Below are 12543 nucleotides of genomic sequence, written 5' to 3'. Positions count from 1 at the left end.
ATTTTCTGATTTTCAAATTTGTTTGGTTCAAATCAAGGCTTAATATGACATTTTAGTGCCTTGTTTAAATAAAATAATAATCTAAGATTGAGAATAAAGTCATAAAATGTTAGGCAATATGCAATTCATGCAAAGTCAGTGGCCATGTCTGTGAAGTTTTTATACGTCTTCAGCGGTGTTAAGTGGGTTGGTGAAACAGCACATGAATAGCATGAATGTATTTGGTCAAGTGCAGTTTCATTCTAAGGTTCTTCTGTTAATGTGCCATCTGTGTCCTATATTTAATTATCTGACAATAAACACTGATATAAAGGAAAATAGCCTATTAATGAGAATTGTTTAGTTTTAATTGGCCGTATGCACTGCAGTAGAAGAAAAATGTGCATTAACTACATCCTTGTAGATTGTCAGGCATATTTCTATGACAATGTCTATATTCTTCTCCTTTTATATATGAAATTGGAAATCTCACAGAAATTGGATAAGACGGAGCGCACAATTATTGCGTGTAGTGCTGTGCCTAGAGCAGTCACGAAAGAAGAGCCCTTAATGTCTTGAGAATCTCATTATAGGGATTTTCCTATATAGAATATATAAGAAATGGCAACCAGCGCTCCACTTTGCTGTTCTCCATGATCTCACTTTGATGTTCATTCCTTACTAATTTATTCTCATAATATTACAGTTTAAATCTCGTAATGCCTCCACTTTGTCAATGTTGTCATATCTTAGAACTCTTTATTGAAGAATTTCTTTCAATTACAATAGAAAAATATAATTGTGAAAAATAATTCTAGAACCAAGGCTGCTGTAAATGAGGTCACTGTTGCTCTATTTTCACTTTAATGGAAGTTTTACTACAAAGTATTTTTTAAACCCTGCTGCTGTAAAAATCACTGTCTAGACACATGTTGCTTTGTTTTTGTTTTGTCTCAGATTTTGTTTAGTCTAAGATTAAAGAATGCCAGACAGCACCTGCTAGACTTAAAACCAGTTTGTATAAGTATAAAGACAAAAACAATGCACACCCATCCTTGCCAAAAATCCACAACAAAGGCTTTACTGCTCCTCTGTTGGTCTAAATTACAAATATAATGATAAAAAATACAACTATTGGAGAGACAAAGTATTTCGCTTAATGGTCAGATTTAGTCTTTTGAAATACATTTGTGTATATAAACCATGTAAACGCCAGCTGGATAGTTTATATAGTGCTAAAATCCTTATCATTTCTCATTATCTCATTTGAAGCCAATATCAGTGCAGACAGCCCCTCCAATAAAGGTGTAATGATTATAAATTATTCCTTTCAGCAAACTTTAAAAGAAACAGCTGGTTACTTAATCCTACTCCAACAGGGATAGTGGCTCAGCTTCAACTCTAACATTAAAAAGACTTTGTAAAATGACTTGGCTTTCTCTCATACATGACTTCATATTGTCATGTCATTAATCACTAGAGTCCTCTTTGATTATCTCATAATTTTCTCATTAATAACAATTATCTTTATTCATGCGTGAGGCTACTGAAATGTCTGACCACACAGACAATGTCAAAAAACACATCTCAGCAGAGTTATCGTCTATTTTATCCTCCCCGGTGGTCCGAGTGATCTCATTCGAAGCAATGGATGTCACAGCACCCATAAAATAGACTGTCATGGCTTGCTGTGAAGCAACCTTAAGAATTCTAACATTCAGACTGCAGACTGGAGCCTAATTCAAGCTGTCAGTGGAGCCAGTTTGTTTAAAATTGCATGATTATTTTGTATTTTGCCTCTTCCTTTTATGTACGCTCTTGTATGCTGTATTTGGAATGCATTGTTTTTCACTGGGGGAAGCCTTTTTCTTTTTGAGTATTTATTCTTTGATGGGATTGTTTGCTGACCACCATTATGAAGCGTGATTATCAAAACATAAGTTTTCACAAGCAACAATTTTTTTTTAAATCAGTGGAAAAACAGTCACTAAATTCTGTTTTCAAACAGGTTTCTAAATGCTCCTCCACATGCCATTGGTCGACCAACATGTTAGTCCCACCCCAAACTCTAGGGATTGATTAAATCTGAAGTGTGTAATTTATGCGCCACTAGCACCACCAAAAATCAGTTCTTTAAATATGAAGAAAAAAAATCAGGTTTCATCTCTGCCTGATTATAAGGAAAGGTAATGTTAAGCAAAGTATTTACAGACAGACTCTTTTGTACATTAGCATGTTCCCAGGGCATTTGAGGGAACATTTATTTACAGCACCAATAGACCAAAATTAAAGGGACTGTTCTTGCAGCAGTCTGTGAAAGCTGTTCATTAGTTTGAGAACTGTTTTAGCTCACATGACAAAAGACCTGAGAGGACATTAATTAAGCTAAAGATCAATTACGGATAACTTTGAATTCCCTCTGGTAAGCCTTTGAGAGCAATTTGTAGATCCTTCCTTTAAGGATTCTGTCTAGAAATGATAGATTAATCAGCAGGGGTCGACCTGCTCGCTATAAAATGAGTATGTCTCTCCAGGGTTGCCATGTCCGCTGTTTTCCTGCAGAATTGGGCTAACTGTGATTCTGATTACAAAATATAATGAAACTACAGGTAAAAGGTCTACATATGTAAAAGTAAAAACAGCAAGGTAGTGCATGCATTTATATTATTCAAGTACCCCCCTAAAACCTGTTCTGCCTCAGATGAAATTGATGGCATTTTGTCACTTTGTAAATTACAAAATTCTTCTTTCAATGATGACTTCCACTTTGTCAGACAATTTTTTTTTTTTTTTGGCTGGTCTTATCTTGTTTCCCAGCATGGATAGGTTGGTCTTTCTGCACATTTGTCAGCTGACTAGTCTGGCAAACTAGCTAGACCAGCTTACCCAGGCTAAGAGAATAGGTAGACCAGCTTAAACCAGCTTTAAGTGGTTTCAGTAGTTTTTTTCTTCAGCAGGGAAATCTGTTGAATATTTTGAGATTTGGTATTGGGTTGGTTTTGAGCTAATCTTGATTGGGCAGATTTTTGGCTACTTTTCAGTGGTCATTGGATGATTTTGGGCTGATATTGACTGAATATCGGGGTGGTTTTGTTCAAGTTTTGACTGGTCATCGGGTTGGTTTTGCCAGACAAACCTGGCAATCTTGATTCTCTCTAACATTAACCACTTGACGGGAGTTAGCTGTGTGATAACATTTGCTGCAAGGCGGAAATGATTTAAACAAAGATATTTAATCCAATACAGACAGTAAGTGGATACTAAATTACTAGGACAGCTTTAATCCTTAAACTAGACCGATAAGAGCCCTGTGCCTTTGGATTCTACCTCAACACACACAAGAGAAACAAGGACTGTAGGATGATGCAAAAAATAAGCTAAATCAAGCATGATAGTGAGCTCCATAACGATGGGGTTTTTATCTATGTTCACAAACTCTGCTGATGCACAGTCCTTTATAATATCCATATGATTTATCTTTGTCTCTTTGCCCCTAAGGAATTTCAGTGCAGTTTGTTTGAAAGGATGAGAACCCCATTCCGGGAGGTAAGGTTCCCCGTGGAGCTCTCTGACATGCCAAGACTGCAAGGGTCATCCAACCAAGGCTGAACAGATAGGGGGGTGCTGGTTGTATCTCTGCTCCAGGTGGGACCTCTGTTATATGAGTGGAACGGTCTTGGCTAAGCATCAGCAGTGTACTAGGGAGGTTTTGACAAGCATGTCAGGAAGGTGTCTAATCAGATATATGTGTCCAATTCACCTCAGTCTCTGTGTGGTAAAAATTGTAGGAGGATATTAGGTTCATAACATTATAGAAAATTTTTGAACTATTAGTAAAAATAAGCTTTCTTTACTTTGGAAAAAAAAACTGCCATACCTTCAATGTTTGTCATACAAGTCAATTTATCTTGATACTCTTCCATCTTGATTTGAGATTGTTTGAACTTTCACAAGAGCTCCTTCCTGTTTCGACCAGATTCCAATGACAAAATAATTTCCAATGGTAAAATGCCACAAGTAAACAATTGTGAGGATTGTAAAGACACTTCCATAGCACAGAGCACCACATACGCTATTCTAATTCTGGACTAATAAACAGCTCCACTTTGCAATGCTAGAGTAAATCAAAAACAATTAAAGATAAATATATACATAATTCAAGAAAGCCACATTGTCTCCACACAGCTCAATTGACCCTTGCTGACTAGGACAATGACAACCATTTATGTTTTGGGCTTCCTGCTGAAAAAATAAACAGGTTGCTTGTCTTAGCTGGTTTAAGCTGGTCTGGCTGGTCTTATAAGTGCTCAAAAGCACTCGAAAATCAGGAAATATGCCGGCATGATAAGGCCAGGAATAAAGCTAAGAAGTTCTCATTTATATTTTTCAGCATGGTGAGTGGTAACGGATCACAATTTAGCTTGGCAAAATAAATTATTAATATAGTCTGAATGATGACGTAGTTTCAGGACACAGCATTGCATGTTACTGTTATTTGTCGAGACACCTGGTTGGGTGTTTAGACAGAGCTTCCATTCTGGCTGCCCTACATGGAGCCATATCCAGATTAATTCTGGCCTTCCTGGGGTTGGCGCCAGATACCTGGTTAGAACAGATGCATTGAGGGAAGGAAGTACAGTGTGAGTTATTGTTGAGCTGAGAGAGAGTAGGGCCAATTAATTAAGATAATAGAGAGGCACCACAATGGGTTATTGAGTCATTTACAGAGGATGTTGTTTGCTGTCTCGCCAACACACGCACATTGTGAGTGAGCTATTGAAAGCAATTTTTTTTTTACAAATAGTCAAGTACAAAGACAGTCTATCTGCATCTCTGGCTGTCTTCCCAAGATCCACCTGTCCGGGTTAGCACAAGTTCAACAGAGTGTAGATAAGTCCCTTTCAGATGCATTATACTTTTGTTTAGACCCACTTTCCAGAGACTAAAGTATCTTTAAAATGAGGATTTCTGTTATGGCCATTGTTCATACTACACTTAGGGTTAGGAATTGGAACTAACCTCTACACCTTATTATTAAATCCCAAATCTTGGGACTACAATACCATAGACACTTGGGGTTGGGCTCTTTATCATTCCTACTGTAATGATGCCCTAGCAACTGCTCAGAACCCCACATTGCAACACACTAATAACCACATTAAGTTCTAACTATAGATATACACTAACTTAACACTTTTTCAGGAACGCTATGGTCCTAATAAAATGCCCAATGTTGTCTTCTGCTGATGTAGCCAATCTACCTCAAGGTTTGACGTGTTGTGCATTCTGAGATGCTATTGTACAGAGTGGTTATCTGAGTTACCATAGCCTATACCATAACCAGTCTGATAATTTTCCGTTGACCTCTCTCATCAACAAGGTGCTTCCATCTGCAGGACTGCCGCTCACTGGATGTTTTTTGATTTTGGCCCCATTCTGAATAAACTCTAGAGACTGTAGTGCATGCAAATCACTGGAGATCAGTGGTTACAAAAATACTCAAACCAGCCCATCTGACACCAACAATCATGCCACGTCACTGAGATCACATTTTCCCCTGCTTTAATGGTTGATGTGAACATTAACTGAACTCCTGACCCGTATCTGCATGATTTTATCTATTGCACTACTGCCACATGATTGGCTGATTAGATAATAGCATGAATAAGTAGGTGTACAGCTGTGCCTAATAAAGTGCTCCATGAGTGTACATGCATAGATGGCAGCTGTACCTTTGGACTGTGATATGTTTGTCTGTAGTCTTTTCAAGACAATTTACACAAGATTTGATTTGCCATAAACATTGAACAATACTGTAGATGTAAAAATTCCAAACTAAACTGCTTAGCCTATTCTTGTGATTTTTTTCAGAAACTTCTCTTCTAAAACAGCAATGTTTTCGATGCAAACTCCAAATAAGGTTCACTATTGTATTATGAATTGTTTCCACACTAATCCAGTTTATGCAGTGCTCTGAGGCATCTCCTCCATTTATTTACATTCAAATAGTTCTCCTTGTTAAGCGTTCCAAGACGGCAGCTCAGTCGACACATCCAAATATAGAACACCTTAGCAACAACATATCAACACCCTGGCAACCATACACAACATCCTAGTATCATTTTTGGTCCAGCAAGCATCACTCACATGGTCTTAAGAAATGTAGAAATTTTGTTAGATTTACTCATTGTTATATTAGCTGTATCTACCCAAGAAGGGATTTTGAAGTTATAGCCAACTTAATATACAGTATATGCCAAATACATGCAAAATATATGAAATTTCAAAATATCACCAGCAAGCTTTATAAAACATGGAATCAAACTTAATAGTTAATAAATAGTAACTTGAGATGCCAGAAAGACTTGTCTTTGCTCCCAATAAGGATAACATCACCATCCAGTCTATGGTTGTGAGTCCCCATAAGTTCGAGAAGGAGTTTCTGTCTATCATCCCCCACTGCGAGTCAAAACAGTGGCAGCTGCGTGAACCGGTTACTCATCACCACACACCCCAATCCTAACAAAGAATCAATCTCGAGGCTTTAAAGAAACTAATTTGGACATCTCCAACTTATATTTAACAATACAGACCAAAGCTTGCAAACAAAGTCTCAACACATTAGTTTACAATCCTGAGTTTCATCCATGCCAGCAGCCTTAGGGGCCGTTCACACCAAACACATTTTTGCATTTGTCTGTACTGTTTTTGAATTGGTTCTTTGATAACATGCACTAGACAGATGTTTTTGACAGTTGTGCCATATCTTTAGCACAAGAAAACGTTTGAACTCCCTCCATATTCCACTGGTTGTACAAACAGCTAGTTACGCCCCAAACATTAGCCAATGTTGCTGCGTTGGGCTGCTCAAACAGAGGAATGTTTTTGATAGCACCACCGAGCCACAGTGTTACACTTCAAGGTGAAATCAACCTTCAAATAGCTTACTTATTTGTAGTTGACTCTGTATTTTATGCTGGAATATAGAAAGACTTTTAACATTGAAAATCAATTCTAATTCAGCTTTATTTGGTATTATAGGTGAGATATCTAAATTGGGCATACTGTATTTATAGTGGATCTACACGATAAATAATATGAGAATGGAAAAACTGAATTTTGCAAAAATAACAAACATCACCTCACAATCATAGTATCCATGCAAACTGCAACAAACTAAAATGAGAAATGTGTTAATCAGGGTTGATCATTTTTTCCATATGGAAGAGAGCAAATGAGATTTCTCTGTGGGGAAAGGGATTCTTTTATGTGACAATTTGTTTTCCAAATACACAGTGGTTCTATTATAGACTTCAACCATGAATCAATAACGGGGACATTTGTGAGTTTCTCATTGGGTGGTCCTTGCTGTCCTTTTCCTCTTCTTTATAACAATTTATATCTGTCTACAAACCTAATTTCAAGCATTTACACCAAAAGTTTCTTAATATCATGAGAAACAAAGTTAGTCAAGTCAAGTGTTTCCAAACGTTTGAATAGTTCAAATTGTGTGTGTACTCCCTGCAACCTGAATCATGTCGACGTGCCCCATGTTTGATACCTGTGTCATGTCCTTGCTGTGGCGTGGCAATTCTCATCCGGTGTGTGACCACCTTTAGAAACATTAAACTGCATTGTAATGTTTTAGACTATTTGCAACATGATAATCTGTCACAAACATGGGCCTGTGTATCTCAGCGAGTATTGACGCTGACTACCACCCCTGGAGACGTGAGTTCGAATCCATTTCGTGCTGAGTGACTCTAGCCAGGTCTCCTAAGCAACCAAATTGTCCCGTTGCTATGGAGGGTAGAGTCACATGGGGTTCTCTCTCTCAATGGGGAGCATGGTAAGTTGTATGTGGATCGCGAAGAGTAGCATTAGCCTCCACATGCTGTGAGTCTCCGCGGTGTCATGCACAACGAGCCACGTGATAAGATGCGTGGATTGACTGTCTCAGAAGTGGAGGCAACTGAGACTTGTCCTCCGACCAGCGGATTGAGGTGAATAACCATGCTACCACAAGAACCTACTAAGAACCTACTAAGAAGTGTGAATTGGGCATTCCAAATTGGGAGAAAAGTGGATAACAAATATAATAAATATATATATATATATATATATCACAAACAATCTCTTGATGAATGATCTCTCAAATGAATATACTTGTGTAGAAGAACCAGCAGAATAACATCAGAAGAGTATAGATGAGAGGACATTAACCAGATACAGATGCTCTGATAATCAGAACCAGATTGAATGTATATATCAGTCCATTGGGACATTCCCAAGAATCTGTAGATATGCATAACAAGTACAAAGAGCATTGACATAACAGATTTACCAGAGCTAAAAAGTGCAATGATTCATCTGCTCACAAGGGAAAAAAGGTGAACAACATTAAAGTTCTTCTTCTTAACCCCATACAATTTCATTTGATATCCTTTGATATACAAACTTCAGCAGTTAAGATGGATATCATACCAAACAAAAATTGTCCAACCCTTTCATTTCTGTTGATTCTTCTAAGTTCTAAATAAATTACATTAGACTAAGTGAAACCACAGAGTACGACTTTTTCTATCAAAATCACACAAAATCCTTCTGGGCACAAGATCAGGACTTTTAACAACCCAAAATCTTCAATCACAAAACCAATTCTAGGTATTACTTCCATTCATTTTTTTTTTCTTTTACAAACTTAAAAGGAATATTTTGGATTAAGTAAAATTGTTAAGCTCAACAGATGCTATCAATTATCATTGGAAAAAAAATAACAATGAAATGTTTTGACTGTTATGCCCTTTCAATGGATGTCTATGGTGTAACATTTGCCCCATAGAATTCCATTGTAAGTGCATTTTTGTATATGTTTTTATTTGGTCTAGTTTTTACAAACTACAAACTTGAGTCGAAATTATTTTAAGTGGCATGCTGTCACTAGTGCTTGTAACTTGTACCACAGATTTAAAAAAAAAAAAAAAAAAATTTGTTGACAGTTATGTGCTTTCAATTGAAGTCTATGCAGAAAGTGTATGGTCAAAGTTGCCTTATAGAGTTCCACTCTAAGGGTCATTTTGTACTCGTATTTGTTTTATTTTTACAAAGTGAGGGCAGAGTCGCAATTGTTTTCTGTGGCATGCTGTCAATAGAGATGGTAACTTGCATTTAACCCAGTAGGCCCATGTCCCTTTAATATACTGTACACTCCAGAAAGATCAAACCCATTCTCTGCTGTCAAGTATCCTTATTTATCGCAACAAACACAATAAGTCTGATGTCCAGTAAAATGTATATTTAAGGTTACTCCTTACCGAGTGACTGGAAGAATTTTCCATGGATTTGTTGAATGTGGTTCAAAGCAAACCTAAAGGCGTGGGCCTATGACAAAGTATTAAACTTCATTGGCAATGGATCTTCAAGTGCACTGTATTAATGGACAGCCATACTGCATCATGTGTCCCGTTGAGTTGAGCTATTGTTACTATCAGAACAAAGCGCACTCCAGATAAAACAACAATAGCTCCGGGGCTGCAGTGCTGGCCAGTACAGATAAGGGTCTTGCAGTCACCGCCTGTCTTTTCTCATGTGGGTTCTATGTGGGGACCCCTCCCAAAACCAGAACATACTCAATCTGTCCTTTTCCCCTCTCCCTTCCAAGTGGTAAAAGTGGGTGTAAACATGAACTCCCTCTAACAAGAACACACAACCGTTATCAGATCAGATCCTTCGTCTTCTCCATAGTGCAACCCATCAATCGTCAAATCAAAGCAAACCTAACGGTGTCAGATTCTGAGGGATGGTCTTAAAGTTATAAGCCTTATTACAAATAGCTCTGGATTGATTCTGATTAGCCTGTTGACCACTAAATGGTATAACTGACCGTTATCCCAAGCCCCAGCGATTTCCTACATTGCTATAATAGTTTCCTTTTTCGTTTCATTTCGCAAACTCTTTCTTCTCACATAATTTGAACTCAAATCAATATTTAGTGTCCATTTATTTATAGACAGTGTTTCAGTAGCCATGTAATAAGCTGGGTAATGTACTGTCAGCCAGCCATTAAACCCCTTTGGTTTGCGTTATAGGCTTCTGATTATGCTCTTTTGGTTTATTTAGTGATTATGACCAGCTGTACATTATCCATAACTGGATAACATTTTTGTTTTTACTTAAACATACATAAATACTGAGTATCCCTTGTCACAAAACATCTCTTCTGAAATGAGCCACAATGATCCAAAATAATTTTAGAATTTTTCAGTGTATGGGAGGAAATTTACAGCAAAGTGCAAAGATGGAAACAAACAAATGTGAGTAACACAATACAGTATGAAAACCACCAAACAGGAAAAAGGAAAGAATCAGAGGACAATGAGCACCAGTGACGTCCAAACAAAATAAATATATTCAATGTACGTCCTGTCTTTTAGTGTGTTACAGTGTATAAACTGTTCCTTAAAGGAATAGTTCACCTAAAGTTCACCTACAGATATGTATGACGTTCTTTCTTCTGCAGAGCACAAATTAAGATTTTTAGAATAATTTCATCTATACAATGCAAGTCAACAGGGTCAGAACTTTAAAGGTCAAAAAAGCATATCAAGAAAGCATAAAAGTGATCCATATGACTCCAGTGTCGTAATCCATAACTTTAGAAGTGATATGATAGGTCTTGTTGAGAAACAAATCAATATTTGAGTCCTTGTTTACTATAAATCTCCACTTTCACTTTTACATTGTTTTGTTTTTTTGTCGATTCACATTTTTGTCTTTGTGCATATCGCCATCTACTAGGCAGGGAGGAGAATGTATTGTAAAAAAAAAAAAGGACTTAAATATTGATCTGTTTCTCACCCACACCTATCTTTTCATTTCAGAAGATTTTGATTTAACCTCTGGAGACTTATGGGTACTTTTATGCTGCCTTTATGTGCTTTTTGGAGCTTCAAAGTTCTGGACCCTGTTGACTTGCATTAAATGGACCTACAGAGCTGAGAAATTCAGCCTAAAATCTCTAAAACCAGTTGTGTTCAGAAGAAAAAACTAACTCGTACAATCTGGGTTGGCATGAGGTTGTGTAAATGATGAACACATTTTTATTTTGGGGTGAACTATCCCTTTCAGTCATGTTTGTGGTCCTGGAGACCCAATGTCCTTTTTACTAACTTGAAAAACATTCTTAACGTTCAAATAACAGGTTGAACTTCTACAGGTTGTCACTTCATGACCTTTCTTAATTTTTGACAACAGATTTTAGTAAAAATTTTCAAAAGATTATAACATGTTTCAAATGTCCTCCATGAAATATGTTGCATCATTTACTTTTGTTTGAGGTCCAGGGATGTTAAATATGAATGAATGCATTAGATTTGCCATAAGTACACTCTTTAAAACAGCTTTTACTGTGATACCTGAAAAACACACTTACATTGGACCTGGGAAACTCTCTGTATATAGGCAACAGAAGATTAAAAAAACATTTATTTACCATATTTGTAAACCATAAGAGCATAAGGTACATGAAATGATTCAAACCACACTTTGAGTAACAAAAAGTACATGTTTTATACCATGTTATTATTTTAAGCACCTTGAAGTACCATGTAAATACCATGGTATATGCATATGTTTATGGCATATGTAATAATATATCAAAGTACAATGGAAATACCCTCACTATTCCATGGTGCCTTTACATTTAAATGAAGTTGAGAGTTTAACAATAAAGCAACATCTAAAAACTCACCCAGATGAATTTCCTCTCTTTTCTTCGTTTTTGAGATGAATTATTCCACTTTTTGATGCGCTGCCTGTTGACCGCGAAAGGATGCGCAACGAGACGCGTGTCATTCACTATAATAAAACGCGCAGTGTGATTTGGAGCGCTGGAGAGCCACTCCTCCTCCAGGATGCTCCGCTTTAACGCTGACTCTCAACCAAATCCCTCTTTACATCTGTTATATCCGTCCAATCTTAGTAAGTGTTGTTGTTTATCTGCCAACAACAGGCCAGCACAACATCCGAAGAACTGAAACTAACTTGTCGCAGCTTGATTGGTGCGATGGCGGCCGTTCATATTAAACGCGTTTTACGTCTGCGCAGTTTTAATTGTTTTTCTAAACGTGCATTTGACAGTTGCACCGCGTCTCGCTGCTTTTTTATGCGCCTTGTAAAGTCAAAGGAACTCCACTGTTAAAATGCGTCTCGAGACACCTGCCGTTCCATTCGTTGCGTTGCGTCAAGTTTTGGTTGGCGCTGGAACGCGTTCAGTCAAGTTAGGTCATAGCATAACCAGACAAGATAATTTTATCCTGTTTGAAACATAGGTACACAGTAGCTCCATTAACTATTTGGACTCTCATGTCACATTTATAAACATATAAATCACAAATCCTATGAAGCCAACTAAAAGCTTTGTGTGAGTAACATACCGCTTTTTAATTTTGGGTGAACCATTTATTTAAAGGGACAGTTACCCAAAAATGTAAATCCTCTCATCATTAATCACCCTCATGCCATCCCAGATGTGTATGATTTTCTTTCTTCTGCTGAACACAAAGT

The 12543-nt window shown here is 37.2% G+C and overlaps 1 protein-coding gene across 1 annotated transcript in view; it reads right to left on the bottom strand.

The window, feature by feature from the left end:
- The window catches only part of si:dkey-49n23.1 (semaphorin-3D), an 80023-nt gene extending 67684 nt beyond the window's left edge, over positions 1–12339 (bottom strand). The window contains exon 1 of the mRNA XM_052123895.1: positions 11729–12339. The gene's annotated coding sequence lies outside the window, so the exon portion shown is untranslated. The remainder of the gene's footprint in view (positions 1–11728) is intronic.
- Between the last annotated feature and the right edge of the window lie 204 nt (positions 12340–12543).

This window comes from Xyrauchen texanus, chromosome 50, assembly GCF_025860055.1.
Source record: "Xyrauchen texanus isolate HMW12.3.18 chromosome 50, RBS_HiC_50CHRs, whole genome shotgun sequence".
Taxonomy (NCBI): domain Eukaryota; kingdom Metazoa; phylum Chordata; class Actinopteri; order Cypriniformes; family Catostomidae; genus Xyrauchen; species Xyrauchen texanus.
The sequence above is the reverse complement of the archived record's forward strand: the minus strand, read 5'-3'. Positions and strand labels throughout refer to the sequence as shown.